This window comes from Podarcis erhardii (assembly GCF_964252035.2).
Source record: "Podarcis erhardii genome assembly, chromosome: 10".
NCBI lineage: Eukaryota > Metazoa > Chordata > Lepidosauria > Squamata > Lacertidae > Podarcis > Podarcis erhardii.
The window spans coordinates 60,194,687-60,212,721 of NC_138500.1; the positions used below are offsets into that span (position 1 = coordinate 60,194,687).

General features: G+C 42.0%; 1 protein-coding gene and 1 long non-coding RNA gene across 5 annotated transcripts in view; one reads left to right on the forward strand and one right to left on the reverse strand.

The window, feature by feature from the left end:
• GRM8 (glutamate metabotropic receptor 8) overlaps positions 1-18,035 on the reverse strand; it is a 575,500-nt gene that overhangs the window by 330,992 nt on the left and 226,473 nt on the right. The gene's annotated exons all lie outside the window — the stretch shown is intronic.
• LOC309350885 lies at positions 8,733-10,937 on the forward strand. Its single transcript, XR_014160559.1, has 2 exons — positions 8,733-8,939; positions 10,092-10,937. It is a non-coding gene; the product is annotated as an uncharacterized lncRNA (long non-coding RNA).

Sequence of the window (18,035 nt, forward strand, 5' to 3'; positions counted from 1 at the left end):
TCGTGGTTTCCATTCATTTGTACTGAAGCTGTTTTACCCCAGCCACCCCTCTTCAATCATCCCCTTTCTCTCCTTTTGCACAGTTAGCAAGTTGCTTGAAATGTGCACAAAATCCTCGGAGAGTGAAAACCTTCACTGCATAATTTAAGAGCAGAGCTCATTACCCCTCTCCTTCGTTTGGAGTGCTTGGAAATTCTTATGCACCTCGAGGCTAAGGTGGGAGCTTCCAAATCATGATGCCTAACAGCCTTGCATACGATACACAACTCCTACAATGCACGTGCTCCTGGAGAGAAATGCCTTTATGCCAACGCTCTGGGAGTTAACGCTAAAAACAATAATCTAGCAAACAAGAGTTCTGCATTTGTGAAGAATCCAGGCCGACTAAACTTGAAATAGTCACTGCTCCTGTCAGCAGGCAAAAGGTTCGAGACCCTATTTGCCATTTAATATTTTCATAGCCCACAGCAAATTGGAGATTTATGTGGTCAATGTGTGTCAGGTTCCATGGCTGCCGTCCCATGTGCCTTATTAAGATGGTCAGATCTACCACAAACAGATAAATGAACTCTAGCCCCATAACAGGAAGGAGCCTGGGGGGAAAAAATCTAAACCTCTGACACCGTAATAAAATGTAACAAGGAGGTTACAGAACACTCACTATCGCCAATTAATTCTCCACTGCCAATGCCTTCTGTGGGTCATCTGTACAAGCATGGCCTCATGAGCGACTGAGGACATTTCGTGTTCATTAAAATTATGACGTGAATGCTAAAAGATCAACACATGCAATCTTTTAGCATGTGGATTTTGAGCCTCTTCACTTTCTTTCAGCTATATGAACAATCCTCTACTCCAACTTTTTAAATCTATTACAGATCCCAGAACACACAAACAGGACCTCATTCAATGGCTTTGATCAATGGTGGCTAAATTTATTTCTGCTCAATTGTCTGGTTTCTGTGCATTTTTGCTGGTCTGGTCATGCAAAGGAAAATGAGAGGATTTGATATAAGCTGGGTTTGTTGGGGGAGGAGGGAGGAGGGGTTGTTGTTCCAGGTGTAGCCTTATTGGAGTTCACCGATTGGGTCTGCGTTGCTCTGGGACAGGAGGAAGGAAGTCAAATGACACCGAGGTTGATTCCAAGAAAGAGTTTATTCTGCTCTCCGGATAGCAGAAGGCACTTGCGTGATCAAGTCCACAGCAAGTCCAAAGAAATGAGAAGTTTCATGCAGTATATATATCCTCCAGACACCCTCTCCCCCTTCCCCAGCCACGTCAGCTTGTACACGCAGGTTGACATCACAGATGTTCCTGCTCCGGCACTCTTAACCATAAAAGGGATTTCCTTCCTGCACTCCTGACCATAAAAGGATCTTCCTTTTCCTACTCTTATCTTGGAGGAAGAGGTGATCATCTCCGGGAACACGCTTCTGGCATTTTTCCCGGACTTTGGTCTGTGCGTCTTTTGTGGTCAGCACATAAGATAAGGCACTGACGTGTCTGCTCTGTTCCCCTAGACCAGCCAGGGTCATCCCTTGCTGTGACTGATAAGGGAGAGAGTTTGTTTATACAGCTGTGTCCTTGTTATGCATTTGCTCAACAGCTCAAGTTTTATGCATTTTAGAGTGCTTTCTTGGAGAAAGAAAAGGGGGGTTAAGTTCAGTTTTAAACTGACTGTACAGAGACCCATTCCTTCACAGGTGTTAAAACTACAAAACAACAACAACAACCAATTGAAACTATGGGCTTGCCCGCATTTGAGCATTATTTAGCTTTAAGTATGTGTTACTCATCTTGAGATCTCCCCTTGAATTCTCTTAAGGGTATTACCATGGTGATCCGGAAGAAAAATGACATCAGACAGAATGAGATAGAGGAGACAAGATGCAATGGTGGATGGGTCTCGTTTGCCTTTCACGGTGGCCAAGAAATGGTGTATCGCAGTGGCTAAGAGACTGAGCTATGAACTGGGAAGACACTGGCTTGAATCTTACTTCTGCCACGAACTTACTTAAAGACCTATTGTCTTTCACTCTCATTCCCCCCACCCTTGCTATGTACAATATGGAGGATAATGGAGGATAATGACATTGATTTGCAGGGTGTTGAAAGCACCTAGTGTAGTGGAGTCTCAGCAATAGCCTACCAGAATCAGCATTGTTGCCAGTACTGCGAAGGGAAGTGGCAATGTGGTGGTGAGTGCACAGGCAGAGGTGCTCCTGCCTGTGTATCCATGCGGCCCCCTGTCACCCTGAAACCACAATCCTTTCCTGGAAGCAAGTCTCATATCACTTTGGTCACATCCACACCATGGATTTTCTTCCACTAAGTTTTGTTCAAAGGAGACTCATTGAAAATAATGGATCTAAGTTAGTCATGTCCAGTAATGTCAATGGGTCCACTCTGCATATGACTAACACTGGATACAACTCCATGCATTTAACGGGCATGGCTGTCATGGAATTCTACTCAATATTGATCCAGAGTAGATTCCAATGTATAGTTAGCAGAGTAACAACTTAAACCTGTTGCAGGATTCCCAAACAATAGACCAGAGGCAATTGTATTTCATCCAGCAGAGCCTTACTGCTACTGAAAGCAAATGAGCACAATGGTCACAAATCCAATACGTTCAGGATTGGCACTGGCCATAAGAAATCCAGTTGCAGCAGATTTAACTTAAACTTGCAATAGCTTATAATAAGTCTAAACCGTAACATTATATACAGAACGCCACACTAGATGGGAGATAGATAGAGAAAGTGAAGCCCAGGCTCCTTCTCGCCTTACTTTTAAAGTCAGCATGACCTTGACAGAAAAAGATAACAGAACCAGTTTAAGCCAGCTGTACGAAGCTTCTTTGAAGGAATGACCCAAACGTCATGAACCTTCTGCTTGTTTCTTTCACACAGAGAAGCTTCCAGAAGCTTCCAGAACCCCTCTTGAATTAATTAGACTAGGAAATATCTCTACACATCAGATCAATACTTTCTGTACCAAGAAATGCAAACTGACAATGGCTTCCCACAAAGAATCCTAGAAACTGTTTTTTACCCCTCAGTGAGTTACAGTTCCTAGCACCCTTGCTAAACTACAATTCTCATGGTTCTTTAGAGGGCACCATGTGCTTTAAGTGTATAGCTGTGATGGTGACAGTTAAGAAAGTTCTTCAACATCCTCTCTCTCAGTCTTTCTGGTTTATCCACACACACACCTCCTTCATATGACTCAGAGCTTAAACTTTTCTATCAGATTTGTTGACTGGAAATGTACAGAATGCTTCAATATTGAAGTTTCTCTTTTAGCAGCATCCTTGATTTTGTCTGCATAGTAAAAAAAAGGAAAGGGAAAAGAAAAGAAAAGGATTCCTTTGGGGTGTTGTTTCAAGATCAATCAACATTAGGCACTTATAGCACTGAAAAGGCTAGGAGAGTTAGTTATTTTAAAAAAAATCTGTGTAATTGACTGGCATCTTGCAGCATCAAGTACAAAAAAGTGCTGCTTTAAAACCACACCAGACATCTATTTTAGCCCTGGATTTAGTCAATCTCGGTTGGCAGCAGGTCTCACTTCAAAGTTTCAGAGAGCACTTCATGGCGTCTTGAAGGGCTCTAACATAGTTCAGCTAACAGAGATGTAGAAGGTGGAGTAAGTATAGGATGGAGTTATATAGTGTGGATCAGGGATGAAGAACCAGTAACATCCCCTGTCCCAATATATTGTTGGACAGCCAACTCTCAGCAGCCCCATCCAGTCCTCAGGGATGATTTGCCCCTGTTTATTTAAACACTATCTATGATTGAATGCGGGTGGTGCTGTGGGTTAAACCACAGAGCCTAGGGCTTGCCGATCAGAAGGTCGGTGGTTCAAATCCCCGCAAGGGGTGAGCTCCCGTTGCTCGGTCCCTGCTCCTGCCAACCTAGCAGTTCGAAAGCACGTCAAAGTGCAAGTAGATAAATAGGTACTGCTCTGGCGGGAAGGTAAACGGAATTTCCGTGCATTGCTCTGGTTTGCCAGAAGCAGCCTAGTTATGCTGGCCACATGACCCGGAAGCTGTGCACTGGCTCCCTCGGCCAATAAAGCGAGATGAGCGCCGCAACCCCAGAGTCGTCCGCAACTGGACCTAATGGTCAGGGGTCCCTTTACCTTTACCTTATGACTGAATTCCATACAGCAAAACCTTTCCATGTCCCTGTAATAGCCCTGTGGTCTACAGTCCAATTATAACAGCACAAGCACTATTAATTTCAAGAGGAATGACACACATAACCGGGTGCAGAGGTGCAGCTGAACACCTTGATCCAACCATCTGTTGTCAGTGAGACATTCAAAGCTGTTATGCTAGCATCCGTTTGGCTGACTGCTGTGTTGCAGCTGCAGCAACCTCCTCCTCTCTGCTTGAGGAATGAAGCACCCCACAACTGCTTGCCCAGGACACTGGGGGGTGGTAGCCTTTGTTTCCTAGCAGAATAGGAAAATGTGGCATCAGCTGGCCCCCAGCAATGGCATTCATAAATTTGTCCTATTCCTGCATTAATCTGCAAAATAAAAATAAAAAGTCTGAAGGAACCAAAAAAATGTATTTTTCTTTATTAGATCCCACTTCTCTTCTAAGGAGCTCAAGGTGGCAGACATGATTCTACTCCCCCCAGTTTTTATCCTCACAACAACCATGTGAGTTAGCTTAGGTTGCAGTTCTCAACCTGTGGGTCCCCAGATGTTGTTGGACTACAACTTCCATCATCCCTGAGCTCTGGCCTTGCTAGCTAGGGGTGATGGGAGTTGTGGTACAACAACATCCTGGGACCCACAGGTTGAGAACTGCACCTGAGAAAGGCTGGCTTAGACCATGGCTGAAAAAGTTTGCTGACCCCTGCCTTAGACTGAGAAACTGTATTTTAAGACACATTTAACAAATGTATTTCTAGACTTAAAATACACATTTTGTTGTTCTTTTTTATGCTGAGAACTGCATAGCAAATTTCAGAAAAATACAAAGCCTGAAAGGTAAGTATGTTCCGATCCGCTGATCAGTCTAACAGGTTTGGGATCAAAGCAGTTCATATTAGAAGCCTTTGAAGCCACTCCACAGCAATGACTGTGTGCCCTATGTTAAAGGGAGAAGGCAGCATTCGAAATTCGCCAGGCAGTAGGCATATTTTGCACCTGGCTATCAGCCACTTGCAACCAAGTGAAGATGCCTGGGCGTCTCCCATCACCTGAAGGTGCTTGCCCGAGGATTCCCAGATCTTGCCTGTTTTCTTTCACACACTAGCAACACATCCTGTAGAATTCTATCTGCGATATTTTATCGGCACAATCTGGATGAATTTCAGGAACCAGAAAGCCGTATTGAAAAACGCAACTTTTGAGCTATCTGGCCCTAAAAATGGCAACTAGACATTCCATTTGGGCAACTGCAACACTGGTTTAGCTTATATATCTGAGTTTATAACACTGGGAGAAGGGGGTCACCCAAGAAGTCAAAAAGGTATAGTCTTGATTGCAGAAGGTCCCAGGTTCTGCAATGGATTACATGGGATGTAATCCATTGGAGCAGTCAAATACAACATTCCTCAATTTCCTAGAGTGGGCACAGGCAGGGGGATGTTACTCCCATCAGTATATCTTCCTGTTCCGCTGGTTTGGAGCATCCTCCCCCTGCAGGTGACCAGGGAGATGGGCATGACCCTGGCTGACTTCATAAAGGAGCCGAGTCATGCAGCCATCTTCTCTCTTGATGCCATGCAGCTCTCCTGCTGCCATTTTGTTCTCTTGATGCAGTTCTCTGAATGTATTTTCCTGTCTGCTGGCTCTCAGCCAGCAGCACAGAGGCTTCAATTCTTACAAAGGATTTAAGCTACACATTTTTCTCTGTATCTGTAACAACAGTGGTACCTCAGGCTACAGACACTTCAGGTTACAGACTCTGCTAACCCAGAAATAGTACCTCGGGTTAAGAACTTTTCTTCAGGATGAGAACAGAAATCACGCAGTGGCAGCGTGGTGGCACCAGGAGGCCCTATTAGCTAAAGTGGTGCTTCAGGTTAAGAACATTTCCAGGTTAAGAATGGACCTCCGGAACGAATTAAGTTCTTAACCCGATAAAGCCTGCCTTCAGGGATCATACTATGAACTGAATGTGAGTAAACTTCTTGTCACTTTTAAGAAAAGACTCTTGTGTCTTTATTCATTTTAAGAGGGATAAAAGGGGACACCAGGAATAATCCAGTCTGATCAAGCCAGACTGGATTGCTTAACTAAAGAGATTCAAACGAATCTGCAAACTAGCTTTCTGCTGTATTGAAGGGAATCTGCTCTGCTACATGACTCAAGAGCGTGAGTGAAGGAAAGATAATATTTAATCAGTATATCCTGTCCTACCATCCTTAACATTCCCACAATGCCTGGCAGGGCTAGGAGAGACTCCCTGTCTGAACTCCTGAAGTGACACTGCCAGTCAGATAAGCCAATAGGACAGCTTCCTATGTTCCTAAATCGCTTCTCTTGCCTGTTTGGTACCATTCCTATCACTGCTACTGCATGAAGCTGCTGCATGCTATAACTGTGCAAATTCCTTCTACCTTAAGAGCAGTTAGGCAAGTAGTTGTAGCATAGCAACTTTCAGTTTGCTACAGGCACATGTACGTTAAAAAGCCATCTGAAGCCTATCGTTCTCAGTGCTTTGAGCCTCAGGTTGAGATGACAGTCTCAACCCTCGCTTAGCTCCTTCGATGTGGAAAACTTAACAGGTAAGTACTTTGCATCCCATCTTAAGCAGGCCTGAAAATATTGTTTTGTGAATCTGAGCACATATCTCAGTCAAGGTTGTAAGAGTTTACATTTCTCCAAAGTGAACTTTGCCGTATTATACTGATGTACTGACGTGATTCCCACCCTGGGACTACTCTGCTGGTTGCAAACATGGAATCCAAATTATTTACACAGCATAAACATCCAAAAGTTTCTTAGGGAGAACAAGAGTGCATGCAGAAACAGGCTACTCTGGGTGCTCTATAATCCCCTGAGTCCCAACAATTCCTTCATTTTGCTTAAGTAAGCAGTTTCTTTGTGATCCAAAACGCTGACTAAATTCTCTAATCAGCTTTTGTTCAGAAACTATTTATTTCCATCTGCATTACAAATGCTGGATTTTAAGCAACCTATCAACAGTGCATAATCCAGCAAGTGATCTTGTCAGCGTGCCTTTTTCCCTCTCTAGATGCAGCTCCTGCATTCTGCACTTCTGAAAGGGAGAAATAATAGGATTAGAGAAACACTGAGGACAGGAGCGATGTCAAACAAAAGGAAAACATGCTGCCATTCTAAAGCATTCTCATGGCGCATTGGGAATTGTAATCCATTCATTTGCGCTAAAGACTTGTGTGTGCTCATTATGCAAGGGACATAAACGCCTGGCATATTTTGATACTGTCGTCTCGCCTACTGGGACCCATAATTAAAACACATTCCAGGAAATGCAGTTTTAAGACATCTAGTGACTGAAAGTATGGGCCAATACGCCATTGTCTGAGTATTTCAGACAATGTATTTCAGAGTATTTCAGAGTGCAGAAAAGCCAGCTGACAGCTAGTCTTTATAGGTCCAGTTACAGATAGGTAGCCGTGTTGGTCTGCCATAGTCAAAACAAAACAAATTCCTTCCAGTAGCACCTTAAAGACCAACTAAGTCAGTTCTTGGTATGAGCTTTCGTGTGCATGCACACTTCTTCAGATACACTGAAGTGTATCTGAAGAAGTGTGCATGCACACGAAAGCTCATACCAAGAACTGACTTAGTAGTCTTTATAGGGTTAGGGTTAACAAACAACAGAATATGGGAATGGAAGATCTATGTCAGATGCCTGGAGCAACATTTCAGGTGGTTTTTCACATCTCAGATGGGCTGGGGAAACTCAGCTCTTGTTTTCTCATCCTCTGTGTGCCCCTTCAGTGCTGTAACTGGTGGGGCTCATGATTCTGCTGTTCAGCTTAGGTCTACCTAGGGCCCAGGATGGGCAAGGAAAACTAAATCTGTAGTCAGAGGAAGATTGCTAAGGATAATGGTTTAATTTCATGAAATGGGAATGTTGCTTATGTTGAATTGCTGTGTATTTTTAAAACAAAACAAAAAATTCCTTCCAGTAGCACCTTAAAGACCAACTAAGTTAGTTCTTGGTATGAGCTTTCGTGTGCATGCACACTTCTTCAGATACACTGAAACAGAAGTCACCAGACCCTTCTATATAGTGAGAAGGTGGGGAGGGGTATTACTCAGAAGGGTGGTGGGAATGGGTGATAGCTGTGATGAGCCTGTTGAGGACTCTTAACGACTGCAATAGGTCTTACAGGAAAAAGCAAGGGGTGAGAAGGTGAAAAATGGCTTTGTCATGTATAATGAGATAAGACATGACAAAGTAATACCCCTCCCCACCTTCTCACTATATAGAAGGGTCTGGTGACTTCTGTTTCAGTGTATCTGAAGAAGTGTGCATGCACACGAAAGCTCATACCAAGAACTAACTTAGTTGGTCTTTAAGGTGCTACTGGAAGGAATTTTTTTTGTTTTGACTATGGCAGACCAACACGGCTACCTATCTGTAACTGGAACTGTGTATTTTTAGCAAGGGTTTTTTCCTTTGGCAGTAGCTCTCTCATGTGATTGGCTGAGTGTGAGTCACATGAGAGAGGCATTCCATTCCATTCTGTTGTGACTGTTATTCAAGCAACTGTCATTTTTAACTGTTTTCTGTTCTTCTCTCTGTTGAGAGAGGTTTCTTTGGGTGCTGCTGGGGACAGTGTGTGTCAGTGTGGTCTGTCTGGAGTGAAGCAGACAGGGAGAGATCCCTAAATGTTTATAGGCAGGAGCCTGTGCTCGCTATATGGGACAAAGTGAATTAGTATGAGATTAGGACAAAACAACAATATCAATACAAGGTGTTGCATTTTACATTGAAATATGGGACAATCCTGTGTTATGCAGGGAAAACGGCAACCCTAGCACTGGGTGACCCGGAAACTACAACTAATCCAGAATGCGGCAGCTAGACTGGTGACTGGGAGCGGCCGCCGAGACCATATAACACTGGTCTTGAAAGACCTACATTGGCTCCCAATACGTTTCCGAGCACAATTCAAAGTGTTGATGCTGACCTTTAAAGCCCTAAACGGCCTCGGTCCAGTATATCTGAAGGAGCGTCTCCTCCCCCATTGTTCTGCCCGGACACTGAGGTCCAGCTCTGAGGGCCTTCTGGCAGTTCCCTCACTGCGAGAGGCCAAGTTACAGGGAACCAGGCAGAGGGCCTTCTCGGTTGTGGCGCCCGCCCTGTGGAACGCCCTCCCATCAGATGTCAAAGTGATAAACATCTACCTGACATTCAGAAGACATCTGAAGGCAGCCCTGTTCAGGGAAGTTTTTAATGTGTGACATTTTAGTGTATCTTTCATCTTTGTTGGAAGCCGCCCAGAGTGGCTGGGGAGACCCAGCCAGATGGGCGGGGTACAAATAATAAATTATTATTATTATTATTATTATTATTATTATTATTATTATGGTTGAAACCTCAGCACTCTTTATCACTGAGGCTGATTTTTGTTTTGGAATTTCCTATTACTGGAGTTAAACCCATGCACAATGGCAACGAATAGCTTGCATCACACAGTAATAATTTCAAGGACACATTCTCGATATAAATAACTCACTTTCAACCTTAATAAGCCTTCTAAAAATTATTTCAGTAAATTCATTATATAGATGTCATCTTGGATTATGATGTTATATACTAGTGGGTTTTACCGCCTCTCTTTGTTCCACACAGATAAGCACCATTGTTTTCTTTTGAAAACACTGCTCTTGGCCTTGCCACACTTTCGCTTACAAGAGTAAATATGCATGTCCTTAAAATATAAGGCTGTCCTTCAACCTCTTTTCTTAACTACAGAAAGCTGTCTCAACTTGAGAAGAATGTTAATATAAGAAGGGGCGAAAAATGTTCTTGACCCTTAAGAAAAATTGTTTTCTAATTCAAGTCCGTTACAAGCCAAAAGCAAGGCTAAGATAAACCACTCACGTTTTCGCTCTTTTCTTAGAAATGTGAAGCACTGATAGAGGATTAAAAAGACAGCCAAACTACTCAATATCTACTTTGCTTTCATCTTTACAAGCAAGCACTTGAAAGTGTTTAGCAACGATACCCAAAGCGGAAAAAGGAAGAGGTGATCGCTCACAATAAAAATGCAGCGTATTGACAAAAAATACTTTATAAAACGTAAATGAATTTGTGTCACTGAGGACTAACATCATTCTCCTGAGCTTTCTTAAATGAGAAACTTTCACACCTACCATATATCTTGTCTGCGATCCTAATGAGAAGTTGTGTGATATCACAATATTGTGCCTAAGTTTGGGGGTGAGGAGATTAATTTTACTGGGTATGACAGTCCCAATGGATAGAATAAATACTTTGCAAGGACTCTAAGGAAGTGAATATCTTACTAATACATTAGCATGTCGTTATCAAGGATAAACTGAGTCACATCATCATTGACCATGGGTTGTATCCAGCCTCATATAACCAACATGCTTAACTCTAATTACATGAAGGGATTAAGGCTATAGAGCAAGCTGTCCCATCAGGCTTAGTTAGGTCACATCTCTCAGCTTGGGAGGAAGAGCTACTAAACTCTTTGTTATCCCTCTTTCCACCATTTTTTCCACTGTGAACCAACAAGTACGGATGTCTAAGCTGGATGATTCAAACTTAGACCACATAGTTTTAGAAAGCCATATTTGTGTTTCTATACAAATAATTTAGAAATATTTGCCACATTTTGTAACCTAAGTTTAACTGCCTGTCTTTTCTTGCTGCTGTGTCAGAAAGTGCATGAATCTGATCTTTGAAGAGTTTGTAAGTAAATGATTTTTAATTTACCAAACATGTGGACAATTTCTACACTAAGGGGAAGTGGATAGCATTGGGATAGACTTAGAAGAGGATACAGTGGTACCTCGGGTTACATACGCTTCAGGTTACATATGCTTCAGGTTACAGACTCTGCTAACCCAGAAATATTACCTTGGGTTAAGAACTTTGCTTCAGGATGAGAACAGAAATCATGCTCCGGCGGCGCAGCAGCAGCAGGAGGCCCCATTAGCTAAAGTGGTGCTTCAGGTTAAGAACAGTTTCAAGTTAAGAACAGACCTCCAGAACGAATTAACCAGAGGTACCACTGTATTTTAAAGCTCTAGCAGCCTATATTTCCATGCTTGACTTTTCTACATGTTTTGTGATTTTAAATCTCTGCTGGGGTTGTCTCACCAAAGAGTACTTGCCCCAAACCTGAATCTATGCAGACAGGGAATTCTCCTTTTATTCTTTAAACAAAATCCAACATTATTACTTTCTTTCTTCAACAAATTAACTGGTTTAGTAGATTAGGGGAACAACTGATGTAATAATGTATCTGGATTGCATAATAATAAATCTTCAGAAAATCAAATGAGAAAAATATACCACACAGTGTTGTCAGTATGGTTTATTGGTTAGTGTCAAACTAGGACCTTGGAGACCAGGGTTCAAATCCCTACTTAACACTGCCTCTCAGCCTAACCTACGTCACAGAGTTGTGGTGAGGATTAAATGAGGAGGGAAGAACCATGCATGGCATCTTGAACTCCTTGGACAAAAGGTGGGCTATAAATGCAAAAAATAAAATAAATAAAATAAATTTTAAAAATGTGTGTAGTGCTCATCTGGTTGAAAAATTAAAATTTATAAACAGATGCTCCAGAGTAAGGTAAAGGTAAAGGGACCCCTGACCATTAGGCCCAGTGGTGGATGACTCTGGGGTTGTGGCACTCCTCTCACTTTACTGGCCAAGGGAGCTCTGGGTCATGTGGCTAGCATGACTAAGCCGCTTCTGGCGAACCAGAGCAGTGCACGGAAACGCGTTTACCTTCCCGCCGGAGCAGTACCTATTTATCTACTTGCACTTTAACGTGCTTTTGAACTGCTAGGATGGCAGGAGCAGGGACCGAGCAACGGGAGCTCACCCTGTCACGGGGATTCAAACTGCTGACCTTCTGATCGGCAAGCCCTAGGCTCTGTGGTTTAACCCACAGCGCCACCCGTGTCCCTTGTGCTCCTGAGTAGACTTCACCAACCGGGTGCCTTCTGATGTTTTGGACAGCAACTCCAATCATCCCAAGTCAGCATGGCTAATGGCCAGAGATTGTCATTCAAGACATCTGGAGGCACTTGGTAGGTGAATATCAGTATTGGGTCTGGTGTCAATCAGTTATCTTTACTAATGAATTGGCTGAAGGAGTCAGCAGTACACTAATCAAATTCACAGATGATACAAAATGAAAAAGGGCTGTAGAGACTTCAGGAGTTGGGCTACATTCCCAACTTAATATCAAACTCTATATTAAATGAAGCATGAATTAATTCCCATAATTTTTTAGAAAAACCAGCTATATTATGCTGTGCCATTAAAGTCTTACACAGTTTGAGACTGCATTAACAGAAGCTTCGTTTCCAAAACCTGGGAGCAAATATTACAGTTTTATTGACCAATAGCTGAACCTCACCTGAAGCATTTGGATCAATTCTGGGCACCACAGCATACCAAAGAGTTGGAAAAGATTCAGAGAAAAGAGGAAAAAAAGGATCAAGAAAATGAAAAATACTTGGAAAGAATTTGTTGGAGGTATTCCAAAATGAGAAGAAAGGCAATTCTATCTTAGATATTCTATCTTAGAGCAAAGAATTGGGATAGGTATGCCAACTTTCATGAGTCAACAATACTTTTCAGAAAGTTCATTGTAGAAGGCAAAGCTGCCAAATGTGTTTCTCAAGCGCCTTTGACAATATCTCTTGGAAGTTCATGAAGAAAAATTTGGAAGGAATGGGAGTGGGGCGGGGGTTTCATAATGGGATAGAGGCAATCTATTCAGAGCAAAAAGCAAAATTGATAGTTAACAATGTGGTGACAGAAGAGTTTAGAATTGAGAAAGGAACACGACAAGGCTGCCCTATATCCCCTTTGCTGTTTATATCGGTCCTGGAAGTGCTCTTGAATATGATTAGGGGAGACCGGTTGGTGGAAGGTATTCAGGTCGGAGCGAAACAATATAAATTGAAAGCATTTGCAGATGACCTAGTTTTGACCTTACAGGAGCCAGAGTCTAGTACTAAAAGGGTATTGCAACTGATTCATGAATATGGTCGAGTGGCGGGATTTAAACTTAGAAAGGAAAAAACTAAGGTTTTGGAAAAAAATTTGACTCCTTTAGAGTCAGAAAGGTTTCAGAAAGAGACAGAATTAAATGTGGTCAAAAAAGTAAGATACCTAGGGGTAAACATCACAGCGAAGGACAGGAATTTATTTAAAGACAATTATGAAAAATGTTGGTCTGAAATTAAAAGGGATCTAGATGTATGGTCAAGATTGAAACTTTCCTTGTCAGGACGTATTGCTGTTATCAAGATGAATGTATTGCCAAAAATGTTGTTTCTGTTTCAAACTTTACAGATAGTGGATAAAATGGAGTGTTTTGGGAGGTGGCAGAGAGATATTTCTAAATTTGTCTGGCAGGGCAAAAAGCCCAGAATTAAGTTTAAGATATTAACTGATGCTAAAGAAAGAGGGGGCTTTGCCCTGCCAGACTTAAAGTTGTATTATGAATCAGCAGCTTTCTGCTGGTTGAAAGATTGGCTACTTCTTGAAAACACTGATGTTTTAGATTTGGAAGGATTTAATAATGCTTTTGGTTGGCATGCATATCTGTGGTATGACAAGGTTAAAATACATAAGGCTTTCAAGAACCATGTTGTCAGAAAAGCAGTGTTCAATGTCTGGTCAAAATATAAAGACTTATTGGAAAATAAGACCCCAAGGTGGCTATCACCAATGGAGGCTAAGGCCCCGAAAAGACTGAATATGGAGGCCAAATGGCCGAAATATTGGGAAATAATAGAAAAAGATGGAGACAACTGGAGGTTGCAGAGTTTGGAGAAACTAAAAGATAAAGGGCGAGATTGGCTACATTATGCTCAGATCAAAGAAGCTTTTAAGTCAGATAAAAAGTTAGGATTCCAGGTGGAAAAATCAAAGTTAGAAACAGAACTGTTAGAACACAGCTCTAAGATACTTTCAAGAATGTATAACTTGCTGCTAAAATGGAATACACAGGATGAAACGGTCAAATCAGCTATGATAAAATGGGCACAGGACATAGGGTACAACATAATGTTTGCTGACTGGGAAAAGTTATGGACCACAGGTTTGAGATTTACGGCATGTAATGCCTTGAAAGAAAACATTATGAAAATGATATATAGGTGGTACATGACTCCAGTCAAGCTTGCAAAGATATATCATTTGTCTGACAATAAATGTTGGAAGTGTAAAGAAGCTGAAGGAACATTCTTTCACCCCTGGTGGACTTGCCCTAGAGTGAAGGCTTTCTGGGAAATGATATACAATGAGCTGAAAAAGGTATTTAAGTATACCTTCCCGAAGAAACCAGAGGCCTTTCTTTTAGGCATTGTCGGCCAGAGTGTGCAAAAGAAGGATCGAACTTTTTTTATGTATGCTACAACAGCAGCAAGGATACTCATTGCCAAATGCTGGAAAACTCAATATTTGCCCACACTGGAAGAATGGCAGATGCAACTGATGGACTATATGGAACTGGCGGAGATGACTGGCAGAATTCGAGACCTGGGAGAAGAATTGGTGGAGGAGGATTGGAAGAAATTCAAGGACTATCTACAAAAATATTGTAAATTGTATGAATGTTAAAGAAAGATGTAAGAATAGTAATAGTTCGGCTCCAACAAATTAGTTATAAGGAATACAAATCTAAATGCAATTGAAAGAAAAGACAAATTTTGGATAAATAGTATGTTATAATTAAGTCTCCAAAAGAGTGATTTAAATTCTTTAAAAAAAAACAAATTCCTTCCAGTAGCACCTTAAAGACCAACTAAGTCAGTTCTTGGTATGAGCTTTCGTGTGCATGCACACTTCTTCAGAAGTATCTGAAGAAGTGTACATGCACACGAAAGCTCATACCAAGAACTGACTTAGTTGGTCTTTAAGGTGCTACTGGAAGGAATTTGTTTTGTTTTGACTATGGCAGACCAACACGGCTACCTATCTGTAACTGGAACTATTAAATTCTAAAATTTGAGATTTAATATTGGAAAACTACATCATATGAATTGAAATAGGTTAATAATTTGCTAGCAAAATCTATGAGTTTAGAATGCAGGAACAAGAGATGTGAGGAAGTCCAAAGATGAGAATGAAATGTGGATATTGGAAAATACTATGTTATTATGTATGTTTTTTATTGTTTAAACAAAAACTTAATAAATATCATTATAAAAAAAAAAAACCAAATGTGTTTCTCAAGCATTCCAATAGGATCTTAGTGACAACAAAGGAAGTCCCGTATTTTTCGCTCCATAAGACACACTTTTTTCCTCTTAAAATCTAAGGGGAAATGTCTGTGCGTCTTATGGAGCAAATGTGTGGTCCCTGGGGCTGGGGGGGGGGGACCCGGGCTTCCCCTGCCAGCCCCGACCTGTTCTTTGGGGCTGGCGGTGGGGGAAAGTGCTTCTGGAGTAGCCCGGGAAGCCTCCACAGGGCAGCGGGGAGCCTTCATCCTGCTGCCCTGGGGAGGCTTCGCGTGGCTATCCCTGGCTTGTGCGGGAGGTGGGGGAAGGGACAGAGCGAGGCTCTCTCACTTCCCCCACCTCCCGCAAAAGCCCCCAGGAGCCGCATTTTTTTTTCTTGAATTCCCCCCCCCCAAAAAAAAGTAGGTGCGCCTTATGGTCAGGTGTGCCTTATGGAGCGAAAAATACGGTAAGTGCGTATACATGAACATACCGCCATTTATAGTATAGTGTAAAATGTAGGGTTGTATATGCCTCTTCCCCCTGAATCCAGTTTGGAGCCTGATTCAACCCAGGATAACCCTGACCTAAGCTGGCCTGATCTAGGGACTGACCCAAAATGTGGCTTTAAATCCAAATTAAACATGTGCTCTATGACAAGGGTGGGCGGAGAAGGAGACACAGAGCCTTTTGCCAGCACTGCCTTCTCTCTTCTCCATATCACCTTTTGATTTGACATTTCAATCTCTAATTAAATATGGCGGCAGTGGCAAGGAGAGGGCGAAAGGAGAAAGAGGCAGAGATTTTCACTTGGATCTCGTTCCCCCTCCTCTGACCACATGTTCAGCACACTAATTAAACATGCAGTCAGTGGCAGCAAGGGAGGCAGGGGGAAAAGACAGTTTCTTGTCTTTGGTGATCACTCCTAGCAAGTAAGAGTCATTCTGCTCATGCAATAGCTTAGTTAGATACAGCCCCAAACCATGATGGAAGGTTTTCTCTTTGCTTCACTCACTTCATTCCATAACTAAAAGCAGATCAGCTCCAAAATATAAAAAAAAATATGAAAGTATCTCCTATACTGAGTTATGATGATGCTCCCATAGTGAGTTATGAAGTATGCTTTTTAACAGCTTCCGATTTGAGCTATGCATATTTTTATTTCCAAAGGCAACCTGAACTATGAATGTGTTGACATTTTGCTGTTTGTTATCAGTTAAGAATTTGATCTTGCCATTGGTTATTAATTATGTCAAGGATGTGTCTTATGTCCTCTTGTCCTTGCCCTCACTGCGGCTTTAAACTAAAATAAAGAAAAGCAAGCTCATTTATGTGCAGAATCCCAGGCAACATGCATTCAGTGTGCTAATCCCTGTGAATGCACAACTCTTCCCCATGTATACATATAGGCAAAAGATGTGTGCAGTGACATCTGCACATAACCGGTCTGCAAATATGAGCTTCTATGTGCTTGAATCATTTTTGTTTTGTTTCGTTTGCTACTGCAAAATGGTTTCAGGCAAAGCATCCAGACTTTAGCTACTGTTTGTGAAGAGAAAATGTCCACTGGGATGAATAGGAGTTATGGCTTTGTCTTCAGGACTAGATTTTAGCATCAAAGGTGAATGCTGTCCTACCATGTCTAAGGTCCATTTGTTCTACAATAAACACATATTTTATTGAAGAATAAAAACCCACAACGATCCCTGCCTTTTCGATTGTTAAAAGATTTTAACACACACTGGAGCATAGATTCGGCATTGTAGCTCAATGATGTGTTATTCTTTTTCCCCACTGCATTTCTCTGTGTACAGAAGCCTATTTTTGAAAGTCTCCAATGTCTCTCTTTCACTTTCCAAGACATTCCTGTATCTAGGAGCCAGTTCAAAAAGTCAGAGAAAGAGTTGTGATATAGCATAGATAGGACTCTGTTCCCCCCACTTCAAAAGCTTTTTTGATCTGGAAAGCTAGGAAGAAACATTTTAGCATAACCTTCTTCCCAAATGTGCCAGCTTTCTTCACGTGAGGAGTGAGTGCTGGGCAGGCCAGAACCATTTTGGAGGGCTGGTGGAAGGGAGGCTAGGAGAGATGGTTGGGGACCCAATTCTGCAGTGCTGTGGGAAACAAAGTCATGAACCTCCTGGGTATCTGAGGATCTGAAGCCATCTTCTAACAAGATAATTATTCTGTGCAGCATATTTCCATGTATAGCTGTCTGTTTGTTAGAAGAAATGTGGAATATACATTTTTGGGATAAACAAGTTAGCAAATAAAAAAAAAAGACTGTGGCGTTTGCCCTCCTACGTGTGTGACATCATACTGGGTCCATAAGAAAAGGGTTAACTAATTGTAAAATGACTAACCAATGGGAACCCAAGAGGAGGAGTTAGAGTTAGAGTTAGAGTTAGGGTGATTGAGAAGTCAGTCTGGAGTTAGAAGAGACAGAGAGGATAAGTCTGTGGGTTGGGCTACTCTGGTGTGAGAGAGTGAGAGAATCTGTTAAGAGGAGTCAGTCAAACAGTTGAGATAATCAGTCAGAAGGTATAGGCCGGTAAAGAAACTAAAGTTAAGAGCTTCCGGTCGGTGCCAGCGTTTAATGGCGGTCTTTGCTTCGAGCTCCGAGGCA